Raw genomic sequence first — 25,991 nt, forward strand, 5'->3', positions numbered from 1 at the left:
CAATGTTGCGAATCTGCTGGCTGAAGTCCGGCGGTATTTGTTACAATGTTTGAAACTGCAGGCTCAGAGGCCTGCAGCCACAGGTGGGGAACGTTGGTTGGTTTCCTCGGTCACTGAGGCAAGCAAGCCTCATGTTAGTTTCAAGCTGCCTGGCTGCCAGCCGCCATCTTGGCTGACAGTTAATTTGCATATCTCGCTGATTAGCCAATGAAAAGGGTAGCGGTTGTATGCCAATTACCATGTTTCTCTTTTATTAGTGTAGATACATGTGAAGTGTTTTCACTAGTAACATCCAATGCGATTTCCGGCATATTTGAAAAGCATTTGCTATACCCATTGTTCTCTGTGGTTTGTTGTTTTTTTTTTGGTGTGTGTGTATACGTATTTAGTTCTCTTTGAACACAACTGTTAAAACTGAAAGTAAAACATCAGAAGCATTATAATCTGTCTGTTCTAGAATCAGGCCAATTAAGAAATGAAGTGAAACACATTATTGGCTAAAAATACATTTTGCAAATTACATGTGAAATTGTTTTGTGAGAGCATCTATCTATTGGAAATGAAATTTAGCTTTTCTTAATCTGTGGGTTTTTAAAAACATTATCATCTGAAAGTAGGTGTCCATACAAAATAAGTTTCTAATGTCTTCCAGTTTTTAGCTCATTTTTCCTTAGAATCATATAAGCCTTTTCTATATATTCTGAGTAGTGAATGAATATTCAGAATGTTAGAAGTAGAAGGAATTTTAGAGCTCATGTAAATCATACAGACACTAGAATTTCTAAAGAGAATTTTAGATTGTTTGCATGGGGCTACAGGCTTTTAATTTCCACCCTTTGTGGTATTTAAAAAACAGCTACTGCCCAGCTGGCGTGGCTCTCTGGTTGAGCATTGACCTATGAACCAGGAGGTCAAGGTGTAATTCCCAGTCAGGGCACATGCCTGGCTCGATCTCCAGTGGGGGGCATGCAGGAGGCAGCTGGTCAATGATTCTCTGTCATCATTGATGTTTCTCTTTCTCCATCTCTTTCTCCCCTTCTCCCTTCCTTTTTGAAATCAGTAAAAATATATTAAAACAAACAAACAAAAACCAAGAAAACAGCTACTGTCGGTCACATCATCTCATTTTAACACCAAAAGAGTATGAGGGACAATCTCATAGTAAGCACAGTTGTAACTTTACACCCATGTTTGGTCATGGCTGGCACCTATTCAAGGATTAGATTTCAGAAACCATTATTTTATGCAACCTTCTCCTTTCAGAGATTACGTTTCTGAGCCCAGGGAAATATCAAAGTTCTTAACAAGCAATGCAGAATGATAAGTGAGTTTAGAACTAGGTCTTCTGATTTCCAGCTCAAAGTTTTGATCATGTCCTCTTAATCTTCATCACATGATGAGACTTAGGCACAGATAATTTGTGCTTTAACAAAGTTCATATAGCTAGTAAGATGTAGAGCTGGAAGTTGAATCCACATCAACTACTCCATTTTTAGTGAAACCTGTGCATTCACTTCCATGTAATCCCACTCTATCAGCCTCTATTTAGTTGTAGTGATGGAGTTATAAGTGATTGAAAGGAGATGTCTAAGGTAAGCATTTTCTTTCTTTGAAAATTTCAGATTTGGGCCTTAATCAACTTCTAGGGAAGAGGACCAGTGCCTCTGTTCTTGCAACCAAAGATCTTGATCCATATCCAGAGATTGGAATATTGGTGGACCAGCCATCCTCAGACACACCTGACTTAGGACAAGTAAGTGAAAGAGAGAGTAAGGGTAAGAAAAGTAGAATGGGTGCTAATGTTCTTCCTTTCTTTTTCTTGTTAGATGCAAACATTTGACCATCTTTAAAAATTTAACCCTTTATCTTGGTAAAAACAAAGCAGTTGGAATCTTAGTTGGGTGGGGCAAAACCTTTTCTTGATTGTAAAATACATGTCAAAATATTAACAGTAGTGAAACTGACCGGCTGGCGTGGCTTAGTGGTTGAGTGTTGACCTATGAACCTGGAGGTCATGGGTTCGATTCCCAGTCAGGGCATATGCCTGGGTTGTGGGCTCGATCCCCAGTGTGGGGCGTGCAGGAGGCAGCTATTCAATGATTCTCTCTCATCATTGATGCTTCTCTCTCTCTCTCTCCCTCTCCCTTCCTGTCTGAAATAAATAAACTCAATAAAAATATATTTTAAAAAAAAGCAATGGTGAAACTTAAAGTAATTAAAATTTTCTTTCTCTTTTATACATTTTTTTTTTTTACATGCAATAAACATTAATATTTCAAAAAAAGATTTTAAGTATAGTAATGTTACATTCAGTAAACATTAATATTTCAAGAAAAATGATTTTAAGTATAATAAAGTTACATGCAGTAAACATTAATATTTAAAAAATGATTTCAAATATAATGTTACATACAATACAAATTAATATTTCAAGAAAAAAGATTTTAAATATAATATTACCCAAACTGTACAGTCTCTATGCATTCTCCAAAGTGTATTCATGAGCACATGTTAGTTATCTATTGTTGCGTAACAAACCACCCCAACTTAGTGGTTTAAAACATGCCAGTTATCTGTTTTGCTCATGTATCTGCTATTTGTGCAAGGCTCACCAGGTGGGACAGCTTGTCTCTGTCAACATGTGGTGTGAGGTGGAGTAGCTGGAAGGGTAGGGGTGGCTCAAGGGCTAGGAGCTGGAATCATTTGAAGTTTTGCTCACTCAAGTGTCTGGTGGTTAATGCTGGCTGTTGGCACGGACCTCAGCCTGGGCTTTCAGCCAGAATACCTACACATGACCTCTCCTTTTGGCTGATTGATTTCCTCACAGTATGGTGGCTGGGTTCCCAGAGAAGAGAGCAAGGCGAATTTGCATGGCATATTTGACTTAGTTTTGAAAGTCACCTAGTGTTTCTCTGCTCTCTTCTATGGGTTGAGTAGTCATAAAGGTCCACCCAGGTCCAGAGGAGGAAGGTAGACGTAGATCCCACCACTTGAAGAGAGGAGTATGAACATCACATTATAAGAAATGCTATGGATGGACTCTGCCATTGTAGCCATCTTTGGAAAATATAATCTGCCACAGTTTATATTAGTTTTTGTTTTTGTTTAGAAAACTTCTTTTTTCTTTTTCTTTGTGAAAATATATTTTTATTTCAGAGAGGAAGGGAGAGGGAGAGATAGAAACATCAGTGACAGAGAATCATTGATCAGCTGCCTCCTGCATGCTCCCTACCAGGGACCGAGCCTGCAACCCAGGCATATGCCCTTGACTGGAATCGAACCCTGGAACCTTCAGTCTGCAGGCCGATGTTCTAGCCACTGAGCCAAACCAGCTAGGGCTTACTTTTTAAAAAAAAAAAAATCCTCACCCCAGGATATGTTTTTATTGATTTTAGAGAGAGAGGAAGGGAGGGAGAGAGAAAGAGAGAAACATCTATTAGTTGCTTCCCATATGAGCCCAGACCTGAGATTGAACCTGAAACTTAGGTATGTGCCCTGACCAAGAATCGAACCCACAACCTTTAGTGTACAGTTGATGCTCCAACCAACTGAGCCACCTGGCCAGGGCTATATTACTTTTAAGATAAAGAATATAAATAACATGGGCATATGAAAAAGAGGAGTATTTACTGGAAATTACGGTGTATGAGTCCAGTAAGAATTTTGTGTGCTCTTCTTGTCTAATAGAGTCTGATACTGAAAGTAAGATGCCTAAACAGGAAGAAGTGAAATACATTTTGAATTTTCTTTTGTATCAACAAGAAGAATACTGCTATTATCAGAAGTAGAGACAAGAACTTATAAATAAGATACAAAATAAGATTTGTAGTTGGGGTTTTTTTTTGTTTTGTTTGTTTGTTTTTGAGAAAAAGCTAGTTATTTAGTTCAAAGTCTACTTGGGTATTTTGTTTTGTTTTGTTATAATAGTTTTGAGAATTATTTGGGAAACTGGTTTCCAATACATATAATAGATTTGAGAAACTAGTGCCAATATTTGGTTGTCTTATCACACCAATGATATCATTTGCCTGTGGCAGGTTTGAATATAGCTGGCACTTAATTTCTGGATGTAATGGGAGAATATTTTTATTTATTTATTTATTTATTTATTTATTTATTTATTTATTTATTATTTTCTTGTTTAAAGTATTACAAATAGTAGTACATATGTCTCTCTTTTTTTTTCCCATTGACCTTCCCCCGGCCTCCCCTACCCCCAGCGCATGCTCTTACCCTCCCCCCCACCCCGTGTCTTGTGTCCATTGGTTATGCTTATATGAATGCATGTAAGTCCTTCCATTGATTTCTTACCCCCCCAACAATCCCAGCCTTCCCGCTGTAATTTGACAGTCTGTTCGATGCTTCTCTGCCTCTGTATCTATCTTTTTGTTCATTAGGTTATAATGTTCTTTATTACATGGGATAATATTTTTAGGTAATCCTCTAAGCATTACATGGGGGTGTTGGTCCATTCACTATATCTGGGAAATAAGCTCTAGGGAACATCTTGTTATCTATTAGACTCAGAAAAGTTTCTTGCTGTCTAGGTGCTTTCCCGTTCCTCGGTGATTTACATGATATTAGCCTAATTAAGCAGAGTTGGCTCAGTACTCTTTCCCCAGTACTCACAGGTAGATAGATATTTTGCAGTGGGAAATGACTGAACCAGATATTGTGACAATAAAGGTAACCTCAGAAACTTGTTCTCAACTGTGAATAATCAGAATTGACTGAATTTATGAAACAATATATTTTAGTTCAAAAGGTACAGTAATTGGAAAAGCTATTTTGTTCATTTGTGTTTTGTTTTTTTGCATTTGAAAACAAAGTGAGATGTTTTCCTTGTAGACATAGATTGGGATTAATGATTATAGGTAGTGTAAAATATTGTATCTTAAAAACAAAACATATGAACATATATACAACATATTTAAGCGATTAACTTGCCTGTTTTAAGCATTTTTTTTTTAGCCCACTTTTGATTTTAAGAAATCTGAGTAGATAAATTGCTGATAACATCTTTGTCAGGTTTGTTCACTGCTTTTTCTTGTCTCCATTCTACAAGACCTATGTTTGAGGGGATAAAAACTCCTTAAGTGAGTGAGATCTACTTTCTGATTGAAACTAAAACAAACAACAATAAAAATTCCAAAAACACCCTATAGAAATTACAAACATAGTGGTGTGAGTCTATGGCACTTTATTCAATCTCTGGAAGGAGGTAAATGATAAGGTTCTCTTGTAAACATAAATTACTTTGGCCTGGCCAGTGTGGCTCAGTGATTGAGCAGCGTCAGCCCATGAACCAAGAGGTCAGGGATTGATTCCTGGTCAGGGCACATGTCCAGGTTGTGGGCTTGATCCCCAGTGGAAGGCAGCTCATCAGTGATTCTCTCTCATTGATGTTTCTCCTTCCTTCCTCTCTAAAATTATTTTTTAATTTATTTTTATTTATTTATTTATTTATTTATTTTTAAATATATATATTTTATTGATTTTTTACAGAGAGGAAGGGAGAGGGATAGAGAGGTAGAAACATCAGTGAGTGAGAAACATTGATCAGCTGCCTCCTGCACACCCCCTACTGGGGATGTGCCCGCAGCCAAGGTACATGCCCTTGACCGGAATCGAACCTGGGACCTTTCAGTTTGCAGGCCGATGCTCTATCCACTGAGCCACACTGATTAGAACTAAATATTTTTTTAAAAGATCAATTACTATGTAAATATTTTTTAAATGTAAAAAGAATTTTGAATAATAGTTAAAGGCAGAAATTATATTTCTTTGGGTAGTGATTCTCCTACTTACCATTATTTTTTGGTGAGATTCTTACTTCTAAAATTATAATAATTCTCAGTTGAAAAATGGTGTTCAGTTCATGCTTATGTAGGTTTTTTGGCAAAACAGAAGTTGTGTGACTTTCTTCTTGTTCATGTCTTCCCCCTTCCCCATTGTTAACAAGTATAGTACCTTTTTGTATGAAATGTTTAACAAAAATGTTTAAAATTTGTAGTAAGGAAGTGATTATAGCACAGCATAAAATTTACCAATAGTAGCTATTTTTAAGTGTACAGGTCAGTAATGTTAAGTACATTCACATTGTTGTGCAACCAATCTCCAGAACTCTTCATCTTGCAAAATTGAAATGCTATAATCATTAAACAACACCTCCCTATTTTCCTCTCCCTTAGCCCCTGGAAACCAACATTCTACTTTCTGTCTATGAATTTGACTAATCTAGGTACCTCATGTAAGTGGAATCATACAGTATTAGTCTTTTTGTTCTTGACTTATTTCACTTAACATAATGTCTTCAAGGATATTCTGTGTTATAGCAAGTGCCAGAATTGCGTTCATTTTTAAGGTTAAATAATCCATTATATTCATTTAACTTAAAAATATTCATTTTACTTTAGTATGATGTATAATTACATAGGAACATTTTACTGGATACTGTGGAAAACAAAATGAATTTTAAATTTAGTTGTGAAGGTGAGCTATTGGTTGTGCAAGGTGAAACTTTGCTTGAATTTTGGGGCCTTAGACAAGTTATTGAATTTATAAGTATCTGTTTTCTCATCTGTGAAATGGGGTCAATAATACCTAACCCCATTTAGGGTAATTATGAAGGAGGTAATTTATATAAAGTAACCTAATACAGTGCCTGCTACATTGGAAGTACTATAATAAGAGATATTACGATTATATTTGTCTTGGGGGGTGTACATTGCAATAGAGTGGAAGAGCATGGACTTTATAGTGGACAGATTTGATTTTATTCCTAGTTCCACTTTGCACTAGATGTATGGTCTTAGACAAATCAATGAATCTCTATAAGAAAGTTTGTTGCCGAGGCCGGTTTGGCTCAGTGGATAGAGCGTCGGCCTGCGGACTGAAGGGTCCCGGGTTCGATTCCGGTCGGGGGCATGTGCCTGGGTTGCGGGCACATCCCCGGTGGGGGATGTGCAGGAGGCGGCTGATCGATGTTTCTCTCTCATCGATGTTTCTGACTCTCTGTCTCTCTCCCTTCCTCCCTGTAAAAAAATCAATAAAATATATTAAAAAAAAAAAAAGAAAGTTTGTTAATGTGTAGTGTTTATGTCTCAGGATTTTTAGAAGGACTAGAAGTTATATATGTACAGTGCAGTACCGTGTAGGCTCTCAGTAAAAGGCATCTATCCCTGCTGTTTTCAGTTATCATTTCTTATTTTGGAATCCATATAATAGGGAATCAGTCATTGAATTTACTTTAGGAATTTATGTGAGGTTTACTTTGTGCTAAGAGGAATATTGTTGATTAATAGTGAAATTTTAATCTGTTCAGAAAAATTTGTCAGCTGCAGAAATTGGACTATTACTGTGGGAAACAAAAATATTTTAAATTTTGTTGTGAAGATGAGCTTTGGGTTATGCAGAGTGAACCTTAGCTTGAATGGTATTGTGCTGTGAATCTCAGTTCTTTTTTGTTCAACACTGTTTTAAGATTGAAACATAAGTGTAAATCTAGTTTATAACTACTGACTGTTGCATAATATTTCATTGTATATGCATTTCTACATTTTATGCATTTTTCTAATAATGGATTTCTGGGTTTGGCTTGGAAACTGCTAACACAAATAGTACTGCTATAAACCTCCTTATACATGTCCCCTATTAACTTATGCAAAAGTTTCTCTGTAGTATATATTGTGGAAAAGGAATTGTATATACTTAATTTCAGTAAATATTGCCAGATTGTTTTCCAAAATGGTTACCCAGTTTATGCTCCCACCGGCAATGTATTAGGGTTCCAATTTCCTTTCATCCTCACCAGCGTTTGGTGTTACCTCTTTAGTCTTGTCAATCTGATGGGTATACTAGTAAAGTATTTTGTCTTTATTGACATTTCTGTAATTGAGAGTGAGGTTGGGTATCTCTTTACTTTTATTTTAAATTTATCTTTATTGTTGAAAGTAATACAGGTGTACCCTTTTTCCCCCCATTGACCCCTTCTAGCCCATCCCCTCTCCCCCGGCCCCAGGCCTTCACACTATTGTCTGTGTCCATGGGTTAAGCATATCCTATATAATAAAAGCCTAATATGCTAAGTGTCAAGTTGACCAGTCATCCATTCAACCAATTAAAGTGTAATATGCTAATGATATGCTAAGGCTGCTCAACCGCTTGCTATGACATGCACTGGCCACCAGGGGTCAGATGCTCTGACTGGTAGGTTAGCTTGCTGCTGGGGTCTGGCTGATTGGGACTGAGCAAGACAGGCCAGACATGCCATGGAGCCCTCTCACAGTCCCTCCCCTGCTGGCCAACCTCCTGCATCCCTTCCCAGCCCTGATCATGCACCGGTGGGGTCCCTTGAACTGGCCTGCACCCTCTTACAATCTGGAACTCCTTAAGGGATGTTGGAGAGCCAGTTTCGACCTGATCCTGCTCAATGCAGGAGCTTCCCCCTGGTGGTCAGTGCGCTCCCACAGGGGGAGTGCTGCCCAGCCAGAAGTTGGGCTCACTGCTGGCAAGTGCAGCGGCGGTGGCGGGAACCTCTCCGCCAAGGGCTCTCGGACTGCAAGAGGGCACAGGCCAGGCTGAGGCACCCATTCCCAAGTGCACAAATTTCCCGCACTGGGCCTCTAGTATGCATATAAGATCTTTGGTTAATCTCTTCTCACCCACCTACCCACCCGCCTTCCCCCTGAGATTCATCAGTCTGTTCCATGTTTCTATGACTCTGGATCTATTTTATTCATCACTCTGTTTTGTTTGTTAGATTCCATATATGAGTGAGATCATGTGATACTTGTCTTTCTCTACCTGGCTTATTTTGCTTAGCATAATACTTTCCAGAGGGACTGCTAAATTGCAACTATTAAGAACTCTAATCTAAATTGATTATTTTTCAATATGCTAATAGCTTTTTATTATAAAAATAAGAATGTTCATTATAAAACAATCTCTCTCTATATAAAAGCCTAAGTGACCGCCGGCCAGCTGTTCTACCAGCTGATTGGTAGCTATGACATGCACTGACCACCAAGGGGCAGATGCCTAAGGCAGGAGCTGCCATGCTGCGGTGACTTGGCAACTGTGGTTCTTGGGTGACGCACCTGGAACCAGAGAGGAGGGAGCCCGATTCCAAGGTGCGTCACCCAAGAACTGCCCTCTCGCAATCCAGGACCCCTCGGGGGATGTTGGAGAGCCGGTTTCAGCCCCATCCCCACAGGCCAGGCTGAGGAACCCCTCTGGTGCATGAATCCGTACACTGGGCCTCTAGTTAAAATATAGAAAACCATAAAGAAAAGAAAATTCTCATAATCTTTCTACTCAAAGATAACTGCTATTACCATTTTACCTTATATACTTTTAAGTGCCTTCCTAGGTGGTGTACACTGGCTCACTAGGCCCAATAATTAATGAATTATGCAAGCCCAAACCATTGATAACTTCATGTTAGCTATGATGGCAGTAGTTACACCATGGAAGTTGGCAAATGCCACAAATCACAGCTTCCCTCTTCGTGCCCAATTCCATCCAGAGCCAAATTATTACCACACTACTGCATATGTACATTATATCAATAAATATAGATCTACTTTTTTTAATGGCTTCATAGAAGTCCTTGCATAGATCAGTGGTTCTCTGTGTGGTTCTTGGACTTTTATTAAAGAGCAGTTGTAAACACTAAAATTGGCCTTTATCCCAATCTTCATCCTTAAATGACTTTTTCCCCAGGGTGGGCAAACTTTTTGACTCGAGGGCCACAATGGGTTCTTAAACTGGACCGGAGGGCCGGAACAAAAGCATGGATGGAGTGTTTGTGTGAACTAATATAAATTCAAAGTAAACATCATTACATAAAAGGGTACGGTCTTTTATTTTTTTAGTTTTATTCATTTCAAACGGGCCAGATCCGGCCTGCGGGCCGTAGTTTGCCCACGGCTGCCCTAGAATGATTGCTTTGGACTTGAATGGCATTAATAGAGTCTGCCAAATTGCCAAGCTTCCAGATTTATACAGCCTTAGAAATAATTTGATGATTTAATAATTTACTGCCTTAATTAAGCATTCAATAATTTTGTTCTTAGTGATATCTCCAAAGTTTATAGTTTTGACTTGAATAATTAGTTCTCAGACATACTGCTTGCTCTGAAATAAATGATGAACATTGGAGATGAAATGATACCCCCATTATTCTTTAATGTTTTATCTTACCTTCCACTATAGTATGGTAGCTTGGGTAACTACGTAGCCTTAGTCAAGTTGCCTAATTTCTTTGTGCCTCAGTTTTCTTACTTATAAAATTGAGCTACTAATACCCATCTCACAGGGTTATCATCAGTATTAAATGCAATATGATATGTAATGTGCATAACACAATTCTCATAGGCACTTAGTAATTGATAAATTCCTTTCATTTTCTCTTAATATAAGTGTTATTCATAAGTTTCTTCTTTTTAAATTTTTATTGAATTTATTGGGGGTGACATTGGTTAATAAAATTACATAGGTTTTCATATGTACAATTCTATAATACATCCTCTATAAATTGTGAGTTCACCACCCAAAGTCACCATTTCATAAATCTCTTCTTTATACTTCTTCTCCTTATACCAGTAGTTCTTAACCCTTTTGGGGGTCTTGTCCTCCTTTCAAAATAGGACATAGGTAATGACTCCTCTTACCAGAAGAATGCACATGTCTATTGAACTTTACCTGCAGTTTTGGAACTTTATAGACTCCGCTCTCCCACCCCCTCCAACGAAGCTCATGCATGAACCAGGTTAAGGATTTTTGCACATCATCTTCTTTTGGCAGACTATCTAGTCCTGACTTTGATTGTCAAGTCAGTGTAGATGGCCCCTAAATCTGGTTCTCTCTCTTGTGAACTTCTACCTGCTGGACATATTTATCAGGTTATCTTTATGTAGTAGAGAGATTAAAATAAGTGAATAGAGAGATAAAGCACACATTTTAATTACTGATATTATAGGCTAAATAATTTTTTTAAAAATATATTTTATTGATTTTTTTTTTACAGAGAGGAAGGGAGAGGAGGGATAGAGAGTTAGAAACATGGATGAGAAACATCAATCAGCTGCCTCCTGCACACCCCACACTGGGGATGTGTCCGAAACCAAGGTACATGCCCTTGACCGGAATTGAACCCGGGACCCTTGAGTCTGCAGGCTGACACTCTATCCACCGAGCCAAACCAGTTAGGGCTAGGGCAGGCTAAATAATTTTTATGACATTGTGTGGCTTGACTTAGAGATCTGTGTTCCCTGTAAACAACAGCTAATCAAGCTAAATGAGGTTAAATACTAAGGCACAACTGTCTAATTTCCTGGTGTATCTGTTAAAGCTTACTTGTAAACTTTTGAAAAGGGTTTTGGTCACAAATTGTAGCCAGGAAATCAGTTTCCAAGAAACCACAAAATATGGTAACTTCTTTTATTTTTAATATTTAAATATTGTGGTAACTTCTTTTAGATTATAGATTATAGCCAAAATGTAATTTTATCTAAAAGTTCGCTGTTTCAGCTAGTATTATGGATGTCTGTGTGTTACTAGAGCCTCGTGCCTTCATCTCTTCCACTCCTACTCCCCACAGTTTTAGTTAGGACTCTAATAGTTTCAGGTGACAGAACCCCAGTTTAAGGGGGAAAAAGAGTTATTGGCCCAAGTAATTGAATAATCCAGAGTCAAATCTGATTTATTTAGAGATCTAGGGGCTCAAAAGACTATCTTAGTTTTATTTCTTATTTCTCAACTCTGTTTTTCTTTGCCTCTTTGCCTTCTAAGACAGGTAGCTTTCTTCATGTAGTCAGCTCCAGTTTATATTAGTTTATATTTGCAATCTCAGAGAAGAAGAGGTAATCTTCTCCATCATGTCGGAATATGAATGATTCTTAAACTGTGGTCCCTGGACGAGTATCATCAGCATCATCTAGGAATTGTTAACAATATAAATTCTGGGGCCTCTTCCCTGACCCATTCAATCAGAAACCTCAGGGCCCAGCAGTCTGTGCCTTAACAAGCCTTCGCGGTGACTCTCATGTATGCTAAAGCTTGAGAACTCCACTTATCTGTGTCATCAGTGCTCACAGCTGCCTGAAACAGGAGAAGGCATCTTCACTATTAGAAAAAATTAGTGGTTTTATTACAGTCCATAACAAGCACAGCTGGAAATTTAAAAATACATTTTTTAAAATCCTCACTCAAGGATATATGTTTATTGATTTTTAGAGTGAGGAAGGGGGTGGGGGGGGGGAGAGGAGAGAAGCATCCCCATGAGAGAGAAACATTGGTCAGTTGTCTGCCATACGCACCCCAATTTGGGATCGAACTTGAAACCTAGCATATGTATGTGCCCTGATTGGGACTCGAACTTGCAGCCTTTTGGTGTATGGGACAATGTTTTAACTAATTGAGCCACCTGGTCAGGGCAGAAATTTTTTTTTTAATTTAAATTTCTGCAAGGTTATTGTCTGCAGTTCATTTCAAGCATTTCAGTTCTCTTTAAGGAGAGTTTCTCTAATTTTTTAAAAAAAATATTTTTATTGATTTCAGAGGGAAAGGGAGAGGGAGAGGAGATAGAAACATCAACGATGAGAGACTGCCTCCACACCCCCTACTGGGGATTGAGCCCGAGGCCCAGGCATGTGTCCTTGACTAGAATTGAACCTGGGACCCTGCAGTCTGCAGGTCGACGCTCTGTTCACTGAGCCAAATCAGCTAGGGCTCTCTAATATTTTTATGATGCACTGTCAGGAGGGAAAAAGGAAAACAGAGTAGCATATTTTGGTGCCATCTATATACAGTGGGACCTTGACTTACGAGTTTAATTCATTCCGAGACCGAGCTCATTAAGGAGCTCGTTAACTCAAATTACTCTGTCAACTCAATGCAAAAAATCAGCCGAGAGACAGCTGGTATCTCAAAAAACTCATTAGTTGGGACACTTGTAAGTCAAGGCCCCATTATATCATGGTGCTTTAATCCCTCACACAGTGGTTTTGCGTCCCCATTGTTGCTAAAAGAGTTTTAAAAAGTTTCCTAAGGCAGTGAGTGTTTCTGATAAACAGAAAAGTAGAGTTTGAATGTAGACATTCAACAAGCATTTATAGAGGACCTACTATGTGCTGGGACCTGTTCTAAGTAGCAAGAGTACAAAATGCTTAAGATCTAGTTTTTGTTTTCAAGGAACTCAGTCTTATAAAGAAGACAGTGCAGGGCAATGATTCCTATGACAGTGCTATCTAAAGAGTGGTTTGGACCCCAGCCTGTGTGGCTGTTAGTTGGAGCATCATCTCATACACTGAAAGGTCTCAGGTTCGATTTCCAGGCAGGACACTCACCCAGGTTGCAGGTTCGATCCCCAGTTGGGGTGCATGCGGGAGGCAACTGATAGATGTTTCTCTTTCTCCCTCTCCCTTCCTCTCCCCAATAAAACAATGAAAATATATCCTCGGGCAAGGATTAAAAAATAAAATAAAATAGAAAAGAAAAGAATGGTTTGGGAAACAGTGGAGGGAGCATCGACTTTGCTTTGGAGGTTTGGGGAAGACTTCAAAGAAGGATGTGATCTTTGATGTTTAAGTAGATAACATTTAAAAAATTACTTTGATAAACACAAAAATCTCGTTCTGCTTTCATGTTTAGTGAAATATCAAAAATTAGTTACTGTCTCTAAAAGTCAATCAAAGCAATGATAATTTTAGAATATTTTTTTCAAACTACATCTGCCCTTTATCCCACTATTCTAACTAATGCGTTTTCAGAGGAGGGGCTTGTTTTAGCACTTCATAAGTTTAAAAACAATATTGTGAAAATGACAATGCGGTACCATCTTCACACCTGTCAAAATGGCTGTCATCATCAAATCAACAAGAAAGCGCTGGCGAGGATGTGGAGAAAAAGGAACCCTCATGCACTGCAGGTGGGAATACAGACTGGTGCAGCCACTGTGGAAAACAATATGTAGTTTCCTCAAAAAATTAAAAATGGAACTCCCATTTGACCCAGTAATCCCACTTCTAGGAATATATCCCAAGAAATCAGAAACACCAGTCAGAAAGGATATATGCACTTCTATGTTCATAGCAGCACAATTTTAGAATAGCTAAGAATTGGAAACAGCCTAAGTGCCCATCAGCAGATGAATGGTTTAAAAATCAGTGGTACATTTACACAATGGAATAGTACGCTGCTATAAAAATGCTAAGTGAAATAAGTCAGTTGGAGAAAGATAAATATCACATGATCTCACTCATTTGTGGAATAAAATGAACAACATAAACTGATGAACAAAAATAGAGCCAGAGAAAAAAAAATATTTTAGAATATAATAGAAGTAATCCTGTTATTTGCAGATTTTTAATATTTCCTATAACTTTTGTGATATACTACGTTAGTACAGTTTTGGTAATCTACACTAATAAAAGAGAAAAATGGTAATTGGCATACGACGATACCCTTTTCATTGGCTAATCAGGGCTATATGTAAATGAACTGCCAACTATGATTGGCAGTTAACTGCCAACAAGATGGCAGTTAATTTGCATATGTAGGCACAATGCAGGGAGGCGAAAGGGAAAGCAGGAAGAAGCCCCCTGCCACTGACAGTGATCGGAAACCCAGGGGGGAGCTAAGAGCTGGGGGGCAGGGCAAAGGCGGCCCTGGGGCCGCCTTTTTTTTATTTATTTATTTATTTATTTATTTTATTTTTAATTTTTTATTTTTTTAATTAAATCTTTATTGTTCAGATTATTACATTTGTTCCTCTTTCCCCCCCCCCCCCATATCTCCCCTCCTCCCAGTTCCTGCCCCACTCTCCGCCCTCACTCCCCACCCACTGTCCTCATCCATAGGTGCACGATTTTTGTCCAGTCTCTTCCCGCATCTCCCACACCCCTTTCCCCCCCAAGAATAGTCAGTCCATTCCCTTTCTATGTCCCTGATTCTATTATAATCAACAGTTCATTCTGTTCATCAGATTATTTATTCACTTGATCCTTAGATTCACTTGTTGATAGATGCATATTTGTTGTTCATAATTTGTATCTTTACCTTTTTCTTCCTCTTCCTCTTCTTAAAGGATACCTTTCAGCATTTCATATAATCCTGGTTTGGTGGTGATGAACTCCTTTAGCTTTTCCTTATCTGTGAAGCTCTTTATCTGACCTTCAATTCTGAATGATAGCTTTGCTGGATAAAGTAATCTTGGTTGTAGGTTCTTGGTATTCATCACTTTGAATATTTCTTGCCACTCCCTTCTGGCCTGCAAAGTTTCTGTTGAGAAATCAGCTGACAGTCATATGGGTATTCCCTTGTAGGTAACTGAGTTTCTTTCTCTTGCTGTTTTTAAGATTCTCTCTTTATCTTTTGCTCTTGGCATTTTAATGATGATGTGTCTTGGTGTGGTCCTCTTTGGATTCCTTTTGTTTGGGGTTCTCCGCGCTTCTTGGACCTATAAGTCCATTTCTTTCACCAGGTGGGGGAAGTTTTCTGTCATTATTTCTTCAAATAGGTTTTCAATATCTTGCTCTCTCTCATCTTCTGGCACCCCTATAATTCTGATGTTGGTACGCTTGAAGCTGTCCCAGAGGCTCCTTACACTATCCTCGCATTTTTGGATTCTTTTTTCATTTTGCTTTTCCGGTTGGGTGTTTTTTGCTTCCTCGCATTTCAAATCATTGACTTGATTCTTGCGCTCCTCTGGTCTGCTGTCGGGAGTCTGTATAATATTCGTTATTTCAGTCCGTGTATGCTTAATTTCTAGTTGGTTCCCCAACATAACATTGAGGGTCTCATTAGTTTTCTTGTAGATCTCATTAAGTTTATCGGTGGCTTCTAAACAGTTCTTGAGAGACCTTAAAAGTGTGGTTCTGAACTCTATATCTTCCATTGACAATTTTGTCCTGTTTCTTTGTCTCCGCATTTTGTTATGCTTCCTTGGTGCACCCCCTAGTGGTCTTTGTTCGCAGTCTTATAGTTAAACCTTGATTGTTGTAGCTAATACCAGGGAGGGTTTGACCTCCAGGCCAAGTGGCTATGAAAATCAGCTGTGTCAGTAGTGAGAGAACTTCTGTCCTCTAGGGAGGTGCTAATCTAGCCTTTGCCTGCGGCTATCCGGCAAATGCCTCTGTGCAGGGCTTGGGCGGGGCGGGTCGCACAGGATCAACAGGGTGGGCTGGAGAGAGCAGTTATGGCGGCTCTCAGTCCTGTCCCCAGGGGCTCTGCCTCTCTGAGTCCCAGCACCAGCTGCAAAGCTCGGAGAGAAAGCTGCACTCACTCTGACCGAAGCCAGACAGTCCCGCTTCTCCCGTTTGAGTCTGGGTCCCTAAAGACTCGCCTGTATCTGGAGCTCAGAGTCTGCGACTCCCTCCCAATTGAAAATGCCAACCACGCCCTGCGCCGCCAGCCCGCTCCGTGCACTCCGCACCTCAGAATTTGACTTCAGCACTGCGCCTCCTCTGAGTGTCCGTATGCGTTTCTCTTTCCTCCTAGTTGTAGGACTTCCACTCAGCCAGCGTTCCTGTGGTTCTGGGTGATGTCCGTTCCGTCTTTTAGTTTCACTTTTGAAGTAGTTGTTCAAAGCAGCAAACTCCGGCGTTAACCTATGCAGCCATCTTGGTTCTCCCTGGGGCCGCCTTTGCCCTGCCCCCCAGCCATGATCGGAGAATCAGGCGCCTTTGCCGCCCTGGCCAGTGATAGCAGGAAGTAGGGGTGGAGCCACCGATGGGAGCTGGACACGGTCGAAGCTGGTAGTCCCAGGAGCTAGGGGTCCCTTGCCTGGGCCTAAAGCGGAGCCCACGATCGTGGGGCCTGCTGCAGCTGCGGGTCCCCGCTGCCCGAGCCGGACGCCTCAGCCAGAGGCGTTAGGCCTGGGCAGGAGCGGAGCCTGCAACCGCGGGGAGCTGGGGGTCCCCTGCCCAGGCCTGACACCTCTGCTGGAGGCCTCAGGCCTGGTCAAGGGGCCGATCCGGTGATTGGTGATCGGAGGGTGATGAGGGTCAACTCCTCTGGCCGAGGCATCAGGCCTGGGCGGGGGGCGGAGCCGGGGATTGGGGGGATATGATGGTCCCCTTGCCCAGGCCTGAAGCCTGGGTCAGAGGCGTTAGGCTTGGGCAGGGGGTGGAGCAAGCGATCAGAAGGAGATGGGGGTCCCCTGCCCAGGCATGATTCCTGGGCCAGAGCCAGTGATCGCGGGGAGATGGGGGTCCCCTGTCCAAGCCTGACACCTCTGGCGGAGGCGTCAGGCCTGGGCAAGGGGCCGATCAGGTGATCAGAGGGTGATGGGGGTCTACGCCTCTGGCTGAGGCATCAGGCCTGGGCAAGGGGCAGAGCCAGCAATCGGGGGGGGCTGGGGGCAGAACCAGTGATGGGGGGAAATGAGGGTCCCCTGTCCAGGCCTGTCACCTCTGTCAGAGGCGTCAGGCCTGGGCAAGGGGCCGATCCTGCGATTGGAGGGTGATGGGGGTCAACGCCTGAGGGCTCCCAGTATGTGAGAGGGGGCAGGCTGGGCTGAGGGACACTCCCCCCCACACACACACCAGTGCATGAATTTCGTGCACCGGGCCCCTAGTATTATTTAAAATAGTTTTTCTTGAAATATAAAAAAATTTTAAAAATAGGAAACTAAATGAAAAAACAGCTAAAATAAAAAGCTATATTGTATGCCATGGTTTAGATCAGTGATGGCGAACTTTTTGAGCTCAGCGTGTCAGCATTATGAAAAACCCTAACTTAACTCTGTTGCCGTGTCACATGTAGAAATTTTTTGATATATACAACCATAGTAAAACAAAGATTTATATTTTTGATATTTATATATTTAAATGCCATTGAACAAAGAAAAATCAACCAAAAAAATGAGTTCGTGTGTCACCTCTGACACGCGTGTCATAGGTTCGCCATCACTGGTTTAGAAATACCATAATTTATTCAACAAGTCCCCATTTTTTAATATTTAAGTTCATAAACTTTTTAATAGTATAAATGGTGCTACACTTAACATTTTTTAATATTCATCTTCGTATACTTGTGTTACGCCTTTAGTATAGTTCCTAGAAATAGAATTGCTGGGCCAAATATTTTTTTATGGATTTATATTTCTTCCTTTGTCATCTCTTATTGTCTTTTGCCTTTTTTTTTTTTTTGCTCTTAAAATGCTCTTTACATGTTATGTCTTCATAACATGGATTATATTATAGTGCTTTTTGATACATTTGCTTTTTATTTTTGTTGATAAGATAAAACATCGGGTAATTTCTGGTGGCCTTTTGGCATGTAAGCCTGTTGAGTAAGATGATACAAATAACCAGTGTGTCTCTGATAATATAGTTTAAGGCAGTATATTGGAGAAGAAAGAATACCAGTGAAAATCAGGAGATATATACATTATGGTTCCACCTTAAACAGTGACTAATCATATGATTTTATTTATTTATTGTAACCCCTCACCTGAGGATATTCTTTCCATTGATTTTTAGAAAGAGTGGAAGAGAGGGGGAGAGACAGTGAGAGAGAAACATGAATGTGAGAGAGACACATCAATTGGTTGCCTCCTTCACATGTCCCAACTGGCACCAGGGATCAAGCCTGCAGCCGAGGTACGAGGTACGTATGTGCCCTTGACTGGAATCCAACCTCCAACCCTTCAGTCCGCGGGCTGACGCTCTAACTACTGAGCCAAACCAGCTAGGGCTAATCATATGATTTTAAAATTGTTTTCATCATGTATGCATTTCCCTACCCGTGACATAAGAATGGTATTAGCTTTATGCTTTTGCCCACCTTATTGAGTCAAAAGAGAAGATATGTATAAAATGGAGGTCAGAGACATTATGTGACTTATTTTATCTATCTATCTATCTATCTATCTAAAGAGAGAGGGAGAGAGATATAGAAAAATCAATGATGAGAATCATTGATTGGTTGCCTCCTGCATGTCCCCCACTGGGGATCGAACCCATAACCCAGGCATGTGCTCTTGACTGGAATTGAACCTGGGACTTTTTGGTCTGCAGGCCAATGCTCTATCCATTGAGCCAAACCGGCCCCTGGCTTATGTGACTTACTTAAAGTCATGTAGTTTGAAAGTGGCAGTCAGATATTTAGCACAGTACTTCTGACTTCAAGTGCAGTGTTCTATCACTGTATTACAGCCCTAGTTGGAGATATGGTATACAGAGCAAAAGAACTGTAGGAGAAAAAGTATATATGTGCTATCAAACCATCTGTTAGTTTTTGCCATAATACCGTAGTCTTTTTTTTTTTTAACATGCCTTTGAAGTTTACTCCCCCTCCCAACAAGTTAGTGGCAGAGAATAGGGTAGAATTTTAAATGAACAGAAGAATGGATTCTGAGATGGATAGGAGAATACTAATAAAAGAGAAAATTATAGAGATGAAAGTATAAAAGAAAAATTATACTATAGAATCACTAGAAGAACTGTGTCATAGATAATACTGGAATATAGGAAGATACAAGCAGAAACGGAAATATTAAAAGAATAGAAATATTTATTAGTTCAGTGGCTTTTTGTCTCTAAGCAAGCTTTATTTTCATCCTTAAGGTAGAGAGAGTTCTCTGAAGGTCTCAAGGATGGAGCTGATTTGGGCCACACATACACATACCCCACCCCAGTAGATTTGATTCCTTTTAATGAATGGGCCATTATTAGCTTACTAGCTGCAGAATGATTCCAGGCTTCACAAAGGTATCCTAGTCATCTTGGGGACTTTTCAGACAGCTAAATTCTGGGAACTGAGTTAGAATTGAATGAATGGATGGAAGTTAGTTGGGCCATGTAGAAAATGAGCTACCTTGTTATCTTCAACTGCTTTATGTATAAATGACAAAACCAATACCCTCTCATATTGCTTCATGGTTTTGTTGGTCTTGAAAACAATCTGTCAGTTTTTACTGTGTATTCTGCTAACTTTATGACATTTTGTCAAGGAGTAAGTACATTCAAAAACAGAATATAATACTAAAAGAGAACTTGTTAATTGGTCATGATGATGGGACTTTTTTTTTCTAAATAGCCATTGCATATTTTGACATTCAGATATAAAAATTTTTACTCTTAACACTAGAAAGACTGAAATTTAGTATATACCTATATTTCCCAAAAGCAGTCAAAATGACTGCATTGTGAAAGAATAATATTGGAGCACTCTTCACTTATGTTTCTTAGCTTTTCCAATAACTCCCTTCTATTCGACATTTCTTTCATGAATTTAGGGCGCAAAAGAAATAAAATAAACAACTTATTAGAACAAGTATCACTGCATAAAGATTCGAATAACAAGTACTAGTTTAGCTTATTGAGCAACTGCAACTTATCAAGTATCGACAATTTATCATGTGACGGTAATCGAAAAAAAATGAAAACTGTTATTTCAATACAGAGCTGAACTGTTATTACTCAATTCAATAATAAGAGTCATTTGATTATTTAAAATTTCCCAAGCAGTCAAAATGACTGCTTTTGGGCAATATAGGTATAACACATATATATATACTGGAAATGAAGGAGGGGGAGGTAACTACAATTATTAATAAATGCATTTATAAAAAAATAAAAATAAATAAATAAATAAATGCATTTATATGTTGTACAAAAAGTCACAAAATTCTAAGACATTGTGTCCCTATATACATAATTGTTTTTCTAATTGAAATTAAAAAGCAGTCAAAATGACTTCCTTGGGCAATCTAGTGTTAAATTTGATTTTATCTACTTTTAGTATCTGGCAGTGGAGAAGAGAGTGGTTAGCTTTTTGGCTGAGAGAAACTCCTTTTCTTAACAGAAATAAGTCTCAGTGCATTTCTGTCAGTTTTAAGTAAAGATGTATGAGTTTCTATCTTTTTCCTGGAATTTATATTATATCTGGAATTTTCTATATTTCTTACTATTTTGCTTTTTTTTTTTTTTTTTAAATATATTTTATTGATTTTTTACAGAGAGGAAGGGAGAGAGATAGAGAGCTAGAAACATCAATGAGAGAGAAACATTGATCAGCTGCCTCCTGCACATCTCCCACTGGGGATATGCCCGCAACCCAGGTACATGCCCTTGACCGGAATCGAACCTGGGACCTTTCAGTCCGCAGGCCGACGCTCTATCCACTGAGCCAAACCGGTTTCGGCCTATTTTGCTTTTTAACAGTAAGTGCAATATGGTAAAGTGAATGTCAGCTTATTTTATAACAGTGTGAAAATTTGTCACAACACATTGTTTTATTTTTTTAATGTAATTTATTTCTAGTGAGTGTGTTCTATAGTTACCTCAATTAGTGATCTGGTTTGTAAGCTTTACATTTTATTCTTCTAGGATTTGTCAAAATTCTTGGAATTTTCTGGAAAACAAGTCTAATAGATAAGTTGTTTCAACCATTTAATTTTTTTTATTTGAATCACTGTTCTTAATAGGGGATATTAATCTTGCCCCTGCAGGAACTTTCAATCTGATGTGAAATACATTAACTGGCTGAATGTGTATCTGTCAAGTTTCTTCTTTAATATTTAATTTACAAATGATTAAAAACTTAAAACTGAGTTGTCAGACTCACAATAGACAGTACTGATTTTTTTAAAGAAATAACAATAACTTAATAATGTGTATTATTTATTCTAATAAACTTCTACCAAATTTTCTTTCTGCTATAAGGCAATCATTAAAATTTTAAAGTTATTTATGACTTAAAAATTTTTTTTCTCACGGGAAGTCATAGTTTACAAGGGAGAGGTTTTCCAGAATTTTAGTTTTAGTGGTAAGATTTCTTCTATTAGAATTCTTAAGAAAATATTTGATAGATTGTGTGTCCTTTATTACCTTTTTTTAAAAAAGTATAATCTTAGTGATTAGAATTGGGCTGAGCACTTATCAGAGTCCCAACAAAATCTTAGTGGGTTGCTAGATACTGAAGACCTTAAAAGTTCTAGACTTCACTATATAGAACACATTTTGAATTGGAATCTTCTTTATTTCTGTTTCATTTTGTTTTCTGTCAGAATTTTCTGGTAGTATTTAGTTAAGATGCAGGGATTTTCTCCTAGAGATTAGCAGCCTGTTCTTCCCTTAGGAGAGTTATTCAGTCTTTTTTATTTGTGCTATGTGCTTACCAGGCAGAGTAGCCACTGTATTCTAGTAAGAAAACCTATTGCCAGAACACCCACTAGAGCAGAAAACTGACCTACTTAATGCTGACAAGTGAAAAAAAGTCTGTGGAATTGTACCAGCATTGGATCAACTTCTCTTATGGTAGATAACGTGGGGGCAGAGAAGAGGATAAGAAAGGATAGTGAACTGCTGCGTGGGAGTAACAGAATAAGAGAATATTAAAATGACTGAATGATTTGATTAAAAACTATTCATTGGTAAAACTTGAAGACCTCTACAATGCAGCAGTTCTCAAATCACTTTAAACTTAAATAAGAAAAAAAGAATAGGACATTCCTAGGGCTTTCATACTAATAATCTAGAAAATCCCTGTAGTTAAGGTTGTTAGCCATTATTTTATGAATAATTGTTTTTTGCAGAATCTGGTAAATTTATTTAAATTTTTTTTCAGTTTATTATTTTATCAGAATAGTACATTTTAGAATTTATAGATATTGAAGCAAAGTAGAATATTTATTTATAGCAAGTGACTACGGGCCTTAATTTTATCAAAACTCATTGTTACCATTGTTATCCAACCTAATTTCTCTATTCTCAGAAACATTAGAATCTAAATTTTAGAGCTGTGCAATCCAATACAGAAGCCACTAGCTATATGTGGCTATTTAAATTAATTAAATAATAAAAGCTCTAGTTCCCTTTGTCAAATTAACCACATTTCCAGTGCTTACTAGTCAGATGTGGCTGTGGCTACAGATATTGAACATTGCATCATTGCAGAAAGTTCATTTGGATAAGATTGTTCTCAAGGCTGCCATGTTCTAGCATGCTTTACTTGGCACTGTTAACATTTTGGGCTGAATAATTTTCTGTTCTGGAGGCCTTCTACTATGTTTAGCAGTATTCCTGACTTTTCTACTCACTAGATACCAGTAGTGTTCACCCAGTTTGATAACCAAAAATGTCTTCGGATATTGCTGTATGACCCTTGAAAAGCAAAGTCAAACTTATTTGAGAACTACTTATCTACTTACATATATTAGTTCTGTATCAGATAGTTTTTGTCTCATAGAAAGCTTAGTGGCTTAAAATAAATCACATAACAGCTCATGAGTATCTGGATTGGCAGTTTGGCTTGTGCTATATTGATCTCTGTGATCTGACAGTGGTTTGGCTGGGGCCAGATGGTATAGAATAACCTCATTCATATGTTTATTGGCTGGCAGGCTTTTGACCAGGGTAGGGGTAAGGGAGTTTATTTTCTACATGGCCTTTCCAGCAGACAGATTCATTCAACTGATGGCTGAAAGTTCTAAGAGTATCAAGAAAAGACAAATCCATCTAGTCTCTGCTGACATTTCTAATGCCCTATTGGCCAAAGCAAGTCACATAACTAAACCCTCATTGCAAGAGCTAGAGAAATACTCTTGATAGGAGGAGTAGCAAAGTCACATTGTAAACCGGCGGTCGGACATCCCTCTCACAATCTGGGACCACTGGCTTCTAATCACTCACCTGCCTGCTTGCCTGATCACCCCTGCCTCTGCCTGCCTGCTTGATCGCCCCTAACCTCTCTGCCTGCCAGCCTGATCTCACCCCCAGCTGCCCTCCCCTGCCAGCCTGGTTGCCCCCAATGCACCTCCCCTGCCAGCCTGATCTCACCCCTAATTGCTCTCCCTTGCCGGCCTGATCTCCCCCCCAACTGCCCTCCCCTGCCGGCCTAATCTCGCCCCCAATGGCCCTACCCTGCCGGCCTAATCTCGCCCCCAACGGCCCTCCCTTGCTGGCCTGATCGCCCCTAACTGCCTCTGCCTCGGCCCCCGCCACCATGGCTTTTTTTGGAAGGAAGTTGGACGTTGGGAAGACGGCCGGTCAACCCGATCTCATTAGCATATTACCCTTTTATTAGTATAGATAGATTATATAGGATAGAATTGCTTAAATGAGGGGGGAAAGCCTTTATCAGCAGGAGGAGATGCTATGGGCAGACAAAAAATACATAATCCCTGTATCTGGACTGATAGTCAGCCATATGCACTATACTGCCAAACCAGTCATTAAAAATTTGAACCACTTTCTTACACCTTACACCAAACAGCTATTGCCCTTAAAACCCCTCCTCCACCCCCACCTTAGGTTTTGTCTTCGCAGTTCACCCAGATTAGGTTCTGATTGCTCAGTTTCTATGCCAGTCCATGTCAAAAGCTCTGCCTCCTAGGCAGCCATTAACTCCTCACAGTTCACCCAGATTTGGTTCTGATTGGTCAATTTCTATGCCAGTCAGTGCCAAAAGCTCTGCCTCCTAGGCAGCCATTGGCTCATCACAGTTCACCCAGATTTGGTTCTGATTGGTTGATTTCTATGCCAGTCAGCGTCAAAAGCTCTGCCACTTAGGCAGCCATTGGCTCCTCGCACTTCACCTAGATTTGGTTCTGATTGGTCGGTTTCTATGCCAGTCAGCATCAAAAGCTCTGCCTCCTAGGCAGCCATTGGCTCTTCACACTTCACCCAGATTTGGTTCTGGTTGGTCGATTTCTATGCCAGTCAACATAAAAAGCTCCGCCTCCTAATCAGCCATTGGCTCACCCAGATTTGGTTCTGATTGGTCGGTTTCTATGCCAGTCAGCGCTTCTGGGCCTATCTCTGGGCCTGATCAGAGGTGGGGCTGATCAGCAGCATCAGCGGAGGCCCGGAGAGAAATCGAGGTGGGGCTGCTGGCGAGGCCCAGAGAGGAGAGAGGCAAGTGTTGATCAGCAGCTGCCACAGAGGCTCTGGATCAGACCCTGCTTCTCTCTGCAGGCCTCTCTCTGGGCCTGATACGCAGCCCCCTCGGCAGTCAGTGCTGGGTCGCAGTGCCCACAGCGGTGGCAGTCAGTGCTGGTCTCCACGGCAACCCAGCACTGACTGGAGGACTGACTTCTGGTCAGTTGAGCCTTCAGTCATTTTGGACGTTACAGACCCTGGGTTTTTATATATTAGGATTAGGATGCTTTCCTATGAGATTATTTTCTTCATAGGTAATTACTATTTTTTTAGTGTGAATCTACTGGTAGTTTTTGTCTGAAGGCATTTTTAAATTTTGTCTTTATTTTTGGAGGATATTTTTATTGGACGTAGAATTCTAGGTTGGCATTTATTTTCTTTCATCATCCCATTGTCTTCTGATTCAGTTGTTTTTGTTAGAGAAGCAATGTCTTTAATTTTCATCAGCTTTCAAATAATGCTTTTCAGTGGTTTTCTTTGTATTTTGAGATGCTTAAGTTCCATAGACCCTCTTAATTTGTAGCTTGTTATCTTGTCAAGATATTAATTCTGCTCCATTCTTTCACTTTCTTCTGGGATTCTAGATATCTGTGTGTTAATTTTTTCTCTGCATCCAATATGTTTTATGTACTTTTCTGTATTTTTCATCTTTTTCCCCCCTGTACTTGATCTGGATAATTTCTGTTTTCTAGTTCACTTAGTGTCCAATCTGCTGTTACAAGCATCTGTTTAATAATTTCCTATTATGTATTTTTTAAATTCTAGAATCTCCATTTAATTTTTTTTATAGATCCCAGTTTCCTGGTGAAATTCTCATTTTGCCAGCTATTTTCCTGAACATATCAATCACCTATTAAAGTCTGTGTCTGATAATTACAATATCTAGATCCCCTTTTGGTCTTTTTCTGTTGTCTGATTTCTTCCTTGACTTTTAGTCATTTGATCCTGTCTCATAACATTCCTGGTTATTTAAAAAAAATCAATGTCAGACATTGTGTATAAGAAATTATAGAGGGTCTTGATGATGATATTGTTCTCTAGAGAGGATTTAATTTTTTTCTGGTGGTAGTTAAAAGTAGGAGCAGATGACCTTGATCCAATACA

At 39.4% G+C, this 25,991-nt stretch overlaps 1 protein-coding gene across 17 annotated transcripts in view; it reads left to right on the forward strand.

The window, feature by feature from the left end:
• NUMB (NUMB endocytic adaptor protein) overlaps window positions 1–25,991 on the forward strand; it is a 147,843-nt gene that overhangs the window by 39,940 nt on the left and 81,912 nt on the right. For 8 of the 17 annotated variants that reach the window (XM_059691322.1, XM_059691293.1, XM_059691447.1 and 5 more), the window contains exons 2-3: window positions 1,623–1,753; window positions 6,192–6,250. The exons of 3 other annotated variants lie outside the window; for them this stretch is intronic. The gene's annotated coding sequence lies outside the window, so the exon portion shown is untranslated. The remainder of the gene's footprint in view (window positions 1–1,622; window positions 1,754–6,191; window positions 6,251–25,991) is intronic. 6 more of the 17 variants (XM_059691367.1, XM_059691302.1, XM_059691374.1 and 3 more) reach the window with 2 other exon arrangements.

Source organism: Myotis daubentonii, chromosome 1 (assembly GCF_963259705.1).
Source record: "Myotis daubentonii chromosome 1, mMyoDau2.1, whole genome shotgun sequence".
NCBI lineage: Eukaryota > Metazoa > Chordata > Mammalia > Chiroptera > Vespertilionidae > Myotis > Myotis daubentonii.